A 12819-nucleotide genomic window follows, 5' to 3' on the forward strand; every position below is an offset into this window, starting at 1 on the left:
AGGATGGACTATCCAGAGACTACCCCATCCAGGAATCCATCCCATCATCAGCCACCAAACCTAGATACTAATGCACATGCCAGCAAGATTCTGCTAAAGGGACCCTGATATTGCGGCCTCTCGTGAGGCTATGCCAGTGCCTGGCAAACACAGAAGTGGATGCTCATAGTCAGCTATTGGATGGAGCACAGGGCCCCAATGGATGAGCTAGAGAAAGTACCCAAGGAGCTGATGGGGGCTGCAACCCTGTAGGTGGAACGACAATATGAACTAATCAGTACCCTCTTAGCTCGTGTCTCTAGCTGCATATGTAGCAGAAGATGGCCTAGTCGGCCATCATTGGGAAGAAAGTCCCCTTGGTCTTGCAAAGTTTATATGACCCAGAAAAGGGGAAATACCAGGGCCAAGAATTGGGAGTGGGTGTGTAGGGAAGCAGGGGCAGGGGGATGGTATATGGAACTTTCGGGATAGCATTTGAAATGTAAATAAAGAAAATATCTAATAAAATAATAATAATAATTAATAATAATAATAAAAGAAAATAATGATGAAAATAATATCACAATGTTCTTTACTAATAGTAATACATCATGCAAATTTCTTTGTAAAATATCCATCACTGAATAAAACAAACAACTGGCTTATCATGATTATTAATTTTTGCATGAGAATTTTTTTATGCTTGCAAATATGAATGAGAAAATGTTTTCATTTTTCAGATTAAAAATGACAATAACCTCCTTGCATAATTAGTACTTTGAGAACATGTTTTCTTGGAATTAGCTCCTTAAAATATTGTCTGAATTTTTTTTTGGCTTTTTTATTTTAATCAATATAGATTTTATGTGCCTCATTCCATGTGTGCAGGTATGTGTGTTTGTGTGTATATATGTGTCAGTGTGTGTATTTAATATCTGAGCTTCAATGTATTTTTATCCTAAGCCCCACTGAGGAGGGTTTTATATCCTTTCAAAGAACAGTTGGGTATCCCTAAATAGTCAAGCCACTTTTGTATGGTAAGGCTATCTCGGTTTCTTTATATTCCATTCCAGCTAAGCTTCCCCCATCCTCCTTGCTCCTTCTCTTTCTAAATCTTCATGCCAACAGTGTTTTCTTTCCCTTTCATTTTCTTCTTCCACTTTTCCCTCTTCCTTAAGGTTACTCTTTTCCCTTACTGAAATTTTGCTTCCTTATTTGGAGAGACAATCCCTTATTGATACATCATATTAAAGAATTAGAGCTAGGATCCTCATACAAAAAAGAATTTGTACCATTTGTCCCTGCAGGCCTGAAATTCCGCCTTTATCTAATGGTGGAAACTTGTGAAGAGTCCTCTGTCTGAATTGGCACGTCAACTGCTGTTTTCATCATGTGTGTCTTGTTTATAAAAAGATGGTTTACAGTAAGTTTGTTTCTGGGTCACTATAGAGTAAGAATAATGACTGGATTCTGTGTAAAACTTTTTCCACAAATTCAACCATGTACCTACTACACCTCAATCTTTTCTGATCAATCTAACCAATTCTTTGTAAGTAGTTTGAAGTTTTTTTTCTTTTGAGCTTCACTTTCATCTAAACAGTCTATATTATATGCAAATTCAAAATATTATTGCTGAGTTCACCTCCCTCAACAAGCAAATAATTCTCATATTATTTATGTATATACTTATTTGTTTTGTATCTCTGGGGTGTGTGGTGTGTGTGTGTGTGTGTGTGTGTGTGTGTGTGTGTGTGTGTGTGTGTGTGTGTCTGTGGTTGCATGTTCTTGTGTCAGCACTTACCTTCCTCTTTCAAAATGGCGTCTGTGGTATTCATTGCTGTCTAAATCAAGCTAACTGGCCTAATGTCACAAGAGCTTTCAGGAGATCATTTTCCCACTTTTGCATCTTGATATTGGACCACTGTTGCTAAAGATATATGCTTCTGCAATGATTTTACAGGGGCACCAAAAATGAAATTCAGGTTCTCATGTTTCTGCATTAAATGCTTTTCCCTCAGAACCACCTCTTTAACTCTGTATTCTCTATTTTTTATCAAAAATCACATGAGTATCTTGATCTTGCCTATCTTGTTCTTTGATTTAAATATCTAGTGTCTAGTTCACAACCTAATCCTTGGATGATCTTTAGTGTACACCCCAAGGATGCACATTATTGTTAGAGAACAGCTCTGTGCTTTAATAACAGAAAGTATCTAAATATCCTGTACATTATAACTTGACATTAAGTACACACTGGATCACATCATATTAAAAATATTTGCTTATTTTGGCTTAATGATTTTTGAAGATTTCTGTCTTTTTTCTGTTTATTTTATGTAGTCATTCTAGAAAAATATTGATTATTAGATTAGTATTACATAGTGTATAAAGTGCCAAACATAGTATTTAAGTACTTTCCTTGATGCCTTTAAAAAAACTTTCAACAAATGCACATATGGGATCAACATAAATATAAGGCAACCATACAACTAATAGTTTAAGTAGATATAAGTCCATGTAGGTAGTAATAAAATTCATATTAGCCATCTATTACAAAGCTCTCACATATTACTCTAAATGCCACTTCACTATTTAGTAAAGAATCCAATTTGTTTCTCCAAACGTAGATATGTAGATGGGCACAATATAAGAGGAGACCTGTTGGAGTCCAAAATACACTGGCTCTGAAATTCTGGCCACTTAGTGCTCAGAAGTGAACAGATGTGACACTGACTGTCATTTTGGCAAGCAATTTCTGCAGGCATCAGGCAAACTAGATACTGTCCCTGTGTTAGTGGGAATTTCACTTCAAATTTAAGCTATTAGAACTGAGCCATCCTCTTGGTTGTGTGGTCAGATTGCAGGGTACTGATAACCTAATGATGAAGAACAGGCAACGAAAATCTCTTTATCACTGCAAGGCTTTTGCAGGACAATTTTTACTAGAGGACTACTAAGAAATACAGGGAAAGGAAAATATGCCCTGCTTAAGTGTTGACCTTGAAATAGTCATTTAATAAACTAAAGGTTAATATGATTGAAAATGTAAATGATAGATATTTATGTAACCAAGCAATCATTTTTACCATAGCCTTTTACCTAATTTGGAGTGTTAAGATGAAACCCATGTTTTGATTTGTTTTGTTTTGTTTTGTTTTGTATGTTTTGTTTTATATTGAAATATATTCCAATTCTTCCTGGTATTTAAAATATGTCCTTTTTGAAGGTCAGTAAAATAGTATTTTACCTGTTTCATTCTAACAACATATTTCAGTTGAAAATCTCTGAATTTGTGCTAGAAATCTTAGTCCTCCATGACTAAAAAGAAAAGGTATGTAGCATTTTTGATAATTAGTTTGATAGAGAATGTTCTTTGCACACAGTTCCTTGTGGACACAAGGTGACCACCACAATATAGTTGACAGAAGATAAATGGCTTTCAGCTTACTGTTTTCAAGCCCTGGTGTGTCTCACTGTGATGAATGGTTTTATTTTGCATTCTGTTCCCCACCCATTGCCCAGCCTCAGTCATTAGACTTTAGTGCCTTGGTCTTTAGACATAAGGGAAGATTCTCCATTCCCTGGGTATGCTCTTGTCTATTTGTTTTTGTTTCCTGTGAGTAGCAGGCCCAGCTTTCACTGATAAATGTTTACTCATTCATCACATCTCTATTCAAATGTCACCCCCTTAGGAAGTTTCCAGGGAACAATTCCTAATTCCAAATGAATTCATTTTCCTCTCTAAACTTGATGTCACAGTCTTCAAGAGCAGTATGTGTTACATTGTGTTGTAATTGTGAATTATCTTGGCTTTCTAAAAGTATACTATTAGGTTAAGAGCTCACATATTAGTTAATTTTTTAACTTATTTACACTAGATCTTATTTCATCAAGGAGTAAACCAAAGGCTTCTTAACCAGAAATAGGTGAGAGACAAGAGGGAGCCATGACAAAAAGGTGGGAAATAGAGGTATGGTTAAACTAGCCTAGAGTTATGTTAGCCCACCTTTGTTTTTCAGTAAACCAACAAAGTTATTACTATTTAGAAGATAAAGAGCATAACTGGAATCTATCTAATTCATTCATTCATTCATTCTCTCTCTCTCTCTCTCTCTCTCTCTCTCTCTCTCTCTCTCTCTCTCTCTCTCATTTATCTATCCTTCCCTTGAATATGCTCAGAATTATTTTGAACTCTTAAATTTTGTATTTACCACTATTGTTTATATATATGATTTATATGTGAATGAACATGTGCCATGTAAAGCATGTCAGGGTCAGAGGACAACTTTTGGAGGCAATTTTCTCCTTCCATGTTTACATGTGTTTGAGAGATCCAATGCAGGCCAGTCATAAGGCATGCACAGAATGTATATTGCCCACCGAATATTCTTTCTTAAGCAATATTTTACCTAATTACTAAAATCCTTGTGAGTCTGCATTCCCCCTGGCCTCTGGGGTACTTTGGGGAAACTCTGAGATATTGATCAGGGGGTAGGAGAACACAGTCTATGATAGAAGATCTGAAGTTGAGCTCATTGGTGATTATCCTTAGCCTGGTGGCAGTTGTCTGGGTTCACAGCTGGGCCTTCTAAGGAAGACTTAAGTTATAGATCTGAAGACAAAGGCCTTTTTCATGCTTTCCACAGTGGTTCTTGATGAAAGAGACAGTCTATGTTTATCCTTACCACTTATTGTCTACTCATCATGGAAAATGGATGTGTACAAACTTCTTAACTAGGACCAATGATTAAATACCTTTTGCAGGAAGAGATATCTGGGAAAGTAAGCTTATTGGCTAAACTCTCAGGGCCTCTAGGAACCTTATTAGCATGGAGAACTCTGTTTTGGAATATGTAACCAATGTGGGGAATGTGGCATATGTTCTTGGCCAGGAATCTAATAGGGAGCAGGGAGGTACTAACTATATCTTAGGCACCAGCATCTCAGACCCACTCTATCTTATTAAGTCTCCTGGCATGGTTCACTGTCCCACAATTTTCCTTCTGGTTTTAGATTGATCACTCAGGCACTGACACCATAATGTCACCTACTGAGCATGAGAATTCATCACATTTCTTCAAATAATTCTTCTTACTTCTGAATGTAGGACAAAAAGCAAAGAGAGACAAAGTTATTTTTGTTTCATGATTATATTACTCTAACATTAGTGAAATCAACTCTGTGAACCACATCTGCAAAATGGTATCAATGAAAGGGAAGTCAGTATTAATTTAGCCTGAAGTTATATAATATATGATTCTAAAGTAAATCTGAATGCAATATATTAAAATTCATTTCTCATTTTAACTTGCTCGAGTTCACTGATGCTCTTTTGTTTTCAGTCTATTCATAATTGGTCCTATTTCTGCAGGAATTTCATGTGTTGTTAAATGATTTGATTTCTTTTGACTGCCATGTTTGTGGGAGTTTCTGAGCCATGTGGTAAGCTGCTTGGACACCATTAAACTGGCATTTTCTGTTGTAATTGCAGTAAGAAATTAGTTTGGGTCATGGGTGTAAACTATCTACCTCACGAAGAAAAGGCAATGGCTGGAGGGAAGTGGGATGTAAAGAAGAAAATATAGTTTGAGGACAGTCTCAGAGGATCAGAGGTCTCCTCTACTCTAAATATGGATATTGATGTCTAATTTACCTTTAGCTATATAGCAGTGTGTGCAGAAACTATCAACTACAGCTTTATCTTTCTGAATGAGTGCCACTTGACACCTCCCCTGAGAGTGCTCCCTTAGAGACCTCCTGATGAAATTAGATAACCTGCTCCTTCTCATTCATACTGAATATAATAAACTCACAAGTTTCTGGGTTGCAGTTGCTATGTCTGCATTAGAGTGCATGGCCTACCAGATCCTAGATTTTCTGTAGGTGTATCTATCTATTTTTATTCTCTCCTCTCCCTGGTCAGGTCAATACCAAAGCTCAGCAAGTCACAGCAGAAAGTCACTAATTAGTAAAATTATTTCAAAATACAACAGAAGAGTTGAACGTAATTATCATGCATTAGTGGACAAAGCTGCTCCCAGAAGGCATGGGTAATTGATCAAAAATGTACAAGTCAAGGCATGGGGTAACTCCATATGAACTTTGATCAGGGAGGACCCACAAGCTCCACGGCAACAAGATATTGCTATTGGTTCTGGTTACTCACCAGAACTACATTGCTGAAAGTAACACATGCTTGACTAGAAAATATTGAAAAAATTAGTTTCACAACAACTGGAACTCTTCCTCCCTTCAGGCTAGCATCTACAATACTCGAAGTTACTATGCAGACTTCTGGGGAAGTACAATACATCAATGAATTATACAATGCTTTCATTCAGGTACTCCACTGTCACATATTTGCTGACCTCAATGGCTTTCCAAAACTGTCGAGGAAGATTATTTGGCCCCTTTATTTTCATGACTCAAAAGCTAGCACCATGTGGCTAACACTGCCAAGTTTGACTAATAGTGTGGGATGGGAACTCACTCTCTGTACCACATTTATAGCTGCTTTTGCTTGTTTTTGTTATTTAGGAGCATTAAAGTCCTTAAGCATCCCCCCCCCCAAAAAAGTCCTTAAGCCCTTTCCTTACTCAAGTTGAAAGCTTAGCTTGGTAGGATTTTGCCCAGAGAGCAACCTCTCCTTTTTTCCAATGCAACTTTTGTCTCTATTTAATGGTACTAATTGGTTTAATTATTGTAGCTGTCTTACAACAAAAGCCTTAGCTGTAATATTAAGTTAGCCAACATCTTCCTCACTCCATGTGGTACATGTTGGGTTTCTTTCTGCCCCTTGATCTTTTTCAATATGGAACTTCATAAGAATGATTACTAACAGCCATAGAATAGAATCATTATTAAGGTGCCTTGAAATAATTTGTGTCAAGGAAATCAAGTTTAAATTTAGCCTTTATCAGTTCTTAGGACAAGGGTAGAAAACAGCCACATTCTTTTTAATACCACAAACGTGGACTCTAGGCTAGTTGCTATTCTTGTTCCTTTCCAAAACCTTTTGAGCTGGGTCTTAATCTGCATGAATTGTGGTACTACTGTCTCCCAAACTCCTAATAGGATGGCCCATTTATCACTGCTTACATCATTCAATGACTTCTCTAGTCTAACATCCAATGTAGCCCAAATTTTAAAAAAAGAAGAAAAAGAAAAGGAATGGAAAGAAAAGGAAGGAAGGAAGGAAGGAAGGAAGGAAGGAAGGAAGGAAGGAAGGAAGGAAGGAAGGAAGGAAGGAAGGAAGGAAGGAAGGAAGGAAGGAAGGAAGGAAGGAAGGAAGGAAGGAAGGAAGGAAGGCAAGGAAGGAAGGAAGGCAGGCAAAAGTATAGAGTTAAAAAAATAATGTAAGAAAACAACAGCATTATCAGGCGTTACATGGAAATAGCCTACTCTCTGGTACAAAATTCTGTAATATTACTTATCTATTACCATGGTAAAATACCATATTCAAGGCAACTTATATAAGGAAGGGTTTATTTAGGCTCACAATTACATAGGGATATGAATATATATCATGATGGGGAAGCATGGGAAGAGGCAAAATGTGGAATCATTTCTTAAACCACAAGCCAGAAGCACAGAGAATGAACTAGGAATAGGGCAACAGATTAAAACCTGAAAGCCTGCTCCCAGTGAAGTATGTCCTGTAACAAGGCCACATCTCAGAGACCAATCAAAATGGCACTTAGACTTCACTGTATATTTCTTCTGTAGATGTGGCCATGAAAACATGGGCATGATAGACACATTAAGTTTACTTTGTACTTAATAAATATTTGCTGAATGTGAAGAAGTATATTTCACAATAGAGAAATTCACTTCAGCTTGGATAGATTGGCTTGAGTTATGAGAAAACTGTATGTGTTTTAGTGCAATATTAAAACATGTTTAATATTTTAATATTAACATATTCTTTAAAGCCAGCAGTACAAAATAGATATCTTTTAAAATTTAGACCTTTACTGTTACAATTATCTTGAAATAAGTTTGTACTATACTCTAAATGCAAATTCTTAAAGGTATATCAGTGATTATGCAAACTTAAAAAGAAATATGCAAATATAGTAAGGGTATAGGAGCAAAAGTGAAATCATAGAGAGGTCAAATCATGAGGAATCAAACTGAATAATGTTTAAGGCTATAGCTATCTTCCTAATACAGTCTTCATAAGAGGAGTATCTCATCCCAAATATCTCAGTTCCATTAATAAACAGTCATAGTTATTTATCCATGTAGTGAGCTAAGCATTTTTTCACCCATCTTCACCTTTTAATGTAATGAGGTGAACTAAGAAGGCCAATTTCTCCCTTCTGTTTTCTGATCTTCAAGATTAATTAAAATGAAATGTTATTTAAAATGTATGAAAGCATAAAAATTTATACCATTGTAAGAACTGGACCCTCTTGAGACCTCCCCCCAAGTGAGACATCAAGATGCAGATCAATGCAAAATCAAGAGGCTTATTTTCCAGTGCATAGGGGTCGACCTTCAATTAGTTCCTCAAGATGAGTGATGAGAAGGTGACCCCAAATGGCTACTACAAGCAGTTTTTTATAATTTTTAGGGGCACAGGTTACATCAGCAAGGTTACAGTTCAAACTTATTGGTTAAGTATAGTGACCTTTAAATCTATTGGCTAGCAAGCATGACACACATTTGAACTCTACCTGGGACTTTCCAGAGGGACAGGTGACTATTTTAGTCAGTACATTCTGAGAATTTTCTACTCAAGAATGTTCCTGTGGTTGGAGAATGGAACTTGGCCTAACCTTGACCCCGGGTGGGAGGGGGATGCTGTAAGGAAGGTATAGGACTGGAAAAAAGCCCTTAGGGTCCCTCACCATAAGTTTACTGGCCTTCCTACATAGATCAGAAGCCCTACATAATTTTATAGTATTAATAGTGTATATAATGTTATTTCCCTTTACTCTCCCTTTTTTTCCTTTCACTTATTTTTAATTCATTTAGGTTTAGAGATGAGATTTTGCTGTACAGAAGCCTAGGCTAACCAAGAACTCATTATCTTTTATCTTTGCCCCCTAATTGAGACCACAAGGTCTTGCCACCATGGATAACTTTCATTTATTCATTTTAAAGTTTCAATGTCTAAAGTTTTAACTGTGGGACAACCATTGGAGTCATCTGCTGTAGACACAAATATCTACAAAATAAAAATATTTTCATTGATGGAGTAATTAATGTGTTGTGCTAGTGGCCTGTTTGAGTCAGCTATTACTAAAAAATGTTCCCACCCGTTTGCAGTTTCATACTCAAAGATAGGACAGAAAAAGAGAACCAAGTTCTTAATGAGTTTGAAGAAAATGTTTAAAAATAAGTGGAAAGATTTGTAAGAATATTGAATATGAGTCTTTTCTATCAAATACTGTAAAACTTGAGATTTGAACAAGGAATTCAAGTCTTTTGGTTTCCTTATCCCCAACTTGTGAGACTTTTATGCAAATGTTTTAATCTTTCCCACCCAAGAAAGTCTTTGTCTACTGAAAGGTCCCCTGTTGCATTCCCAGAATTTGATGGCCTGAAGCAATGACCCTTTTCCTTTTCACCATCATTTCCTGTGTGCCAGTTCTTTTAAAGACTAGTCAACTGAACAAGACTGTGGGGTCAGGCCTAATAAACTGGGAAATGAGAGAGTCCTCACCTGAGGTAGAATAAAAGCCAAACCAAATGCATTCCTTAGTTGCCTGTAGTTCTCTGTGTAAGGTTGAGGCCAGCCCTGAAACATACATTGTAACAACATGCTGACCCGGGCAGGTTGTACTTATGTGGTTAGGAATTCTATTTACTATTTATGTGTATACATATATGTACATATATACAGCAATTAATGAAAACAGAAATTGAATTGGAAAGAGTAAGAGTGTGTATTATAATATAATTACATTGTTTCCTCTTCCTTTACTCCCTGTCAGAGGAGTTTAGAGGGAGGAAAACAATGTAATTATATTGTAACCTCAAAAAATAAAAATGATTTGGAAAAGAACTAAGTGCATTTCTTGTCATGTATGTTACTTTTTGGAGTAGACCCTCTTGATCCAGTAAAATTTGCTTCATACAGATATTTCAAAAAATATTTGTTCTAATTGAACTTAATTTCTTAAATGCAGTAATGTGATAGTACCAAGCAAGGGCAGAATAACTCACTTAGATAAGTAGGTAAGAGTGTGCTATTTCAATAGATGAGACTTACATTGACACAAGGAAGGGGTAGGCTTAGTCATTGAAAAATCAAAGAAAAGAAAAGAATTTCTGGGCAAACCAAAGAACATCCACAAATTTTCAATAATGGTCAAAAGATTCATGGTTCACATGATATATGAACAGAAAAGGCCCAATGTCAAAAAAATAGAGAGAGAGAATACATGTGATACAGGTACTGTTAGCATTCCGTCTAAGTTCCATCCCACAGTTATGTGGCAACAGACAGGTAGGCCTGACCCACTATAAAAGGGGCTGCTTCCCCCCACAACCTCTGCCTCTCTCTCTCTCTCTTGCCTCTTGCTCCCTCATGCCCTCCTCCTTTCCCTTCCTCCCTCTCTTCATGTGGTCATGGTTGACCACTACTTCTCTTTTCTCTTCCTCTCTCTGCCTTTCTCTGCCTCTGCTACCCTCTTATCTCCCTTCCCTATGCCCTGAATAAACTACTCAATACTATACTGTCATGTGGCTGGTCCCTCAGTGGAAAGGGATGTCTTGCATGGACCCTCTGAGGCACCCCTCCCCCGATACCTCACCACACCACCATGGAACCTATTCTTTCTTTTTATCTTTTTGTAAACAAATCACTAAGCTCTTTGTGGATGCTATAGAGCAGTGCTTTAGGGTGGGAGGGTATGGAGCACTTGTATGAGGAATGTATTGTGGTTTGATTATATTTTTTCTGGGAATTTTGTAAGGGTAATGAATTAGAGAGAGGAAATTAAAAGATTTTTCCTTAAAACATGTTTAATGAATCAAAGCAAGAAATGAAAAGGTGGCAAAAAGCAGTGACTATAGAAATATAAGTGGGTGACTTAAAAAGATATATTTTTTGATATGGATCATAAAGTAATATTATAATTGGTTACTTCTCTTAATCCATTCCCAGCCTAAGGTACATTGAGTGGAGAATTGATATCTTATTCATTTTTACCTTTACTTCCAGCTGAATCTATTCAATGAAAAACATGTTTTAATATATTGTTGTATCTGGTACATGGAGTTCAGTCATTAAATCTTAGAGTAGATTTTTCTATCCTTGATGAATCCCTTGCTAGTTTTGATATATTACAATATTGTGAAGAGGGTCATATCTTTTATTTCCCATTCAAGATCTTACATGATCTTCAATAGTATTCTTTTAGAATTTTTATCCTTTAGATTTAAGAAACAAGATCTTTTCATTTTTCTCTCTTACAAAAGGTCTTGTTTTTTTTTTCTAACTGATTTTATATGCTGGTTATTTCTGACACCTTCTTCGGGATTTTCATTAGCCATTTTATGTCCTATTTGTAATGTGATAACACTATAATCCTGTGAAAACATCATAATTATATATATTAATCAAATGCTAGATTTTGTTTTCTTCTATATATAAATAAAGAAAAATATTTTAGGCTTCTTTTTTTCCACTCAAAGGAGGATCCAAAGACACAGATATGCTACATGGAAAAAATATATATACCCATTGCATCCCATAGCTTGAAATAAAGTGGTGTGAATTTGTTTCTTGCCTTTGTCCCTGGTGAAACTTATCTATTATTGTCTTTCCTTTTATATCGGCTATTATAATTTTCTATATTTTATTCCTGGCAGTTTGGTATTTCGTTATCTCCAGAAAAGCTTAGTGTCAATTACATTTGTTCCTTCAAATGACTTATAAAAACTGTCAGATTAGACTGACCCCTAGGAGATTTCTCCATTTGTAGTTTTTGTGCAGAACAATTTTCCCTACACTGTGCTTCTTGTCTGTAATTCACCTTTCTTTTCAAGACAAAAATAGTCTTCTCGATTTAAGTAACAGCAAGTAAAGTTTACAAAAAGGAATTTTGAAATGAAAATGATGTAAAAAATTGATCTAGTTTCCCCACATTATTGTCAATGATTAATTAATTGATTAATCTGATTAATTCTTTTTTATTAGATTTTTTCATTTACATTTCAAATGCTATCCCGCTTCCTAGTTTCCTCTCTGAAAGTCTCTATACACCCCCCTCTGCCCTGCTACCCAGCCCGCCCATTCCTGCTTCCTGGCCCTGGCATTCCCCTGTACTGAAGCATATGATCTTCAGAAAACCAAGGGCCTCTCCTCCCATTGATGGCCAACTAAGAAATCCTCTACTACATATGTAACTAGAGACACAAGCTCTGAGGGGTACTGGTTAGTTCATATTGTTGTTCCCCCTATAGGATTGCAGACCCCTTTAGCTCCTTGGGTACTTTCTCCACCTCCTTCATTGGGGGTGCTTTGTTCCACCCAATGGATGACTGTGAGTTTCCTCTTCTGTATTTGGCAGGCACTGGCAAAGCCGAACAAGAGATAGCTATATCAGGGTCCTGTCCGCAAACTCTTGCAGACATATGCAATAGTGTCTGGGTTTGGTGGTTTTTTATGGGATGGATCCCCAGGAGGGCAGTCTCTGGATGGTCCTTCCTTCCTTCTCAGTTCTGAACTTTGTCTCTGTAACTCCTTCCATGGGTATTTTGTTCCCCATTCTAAGATGGAGAGAAGTATCCACACTTTGGTCTTCCTTCTTCTTGACTTACATGTGTTTTGTGAATTGTATCTTGAGTATTCTAAGTTTCTGGGGTAATATCCACTTATCAGTGAGT

The sequence above is a fragment of the Mus pahari genome, chromosome X (assembly GCF_900095145.1).
Source record: "Mus pahari chromosome X, PAHARI_EIJ_v1.1, whole genome shotgun sequence".
In the NCBI taxonomy this organism is placed as follows: domain Eukaryota; kingdom Metazoa; phylum Chordata; class Mammalia; order Rodentia; family Muridae; genus Mus; species Mus pahari.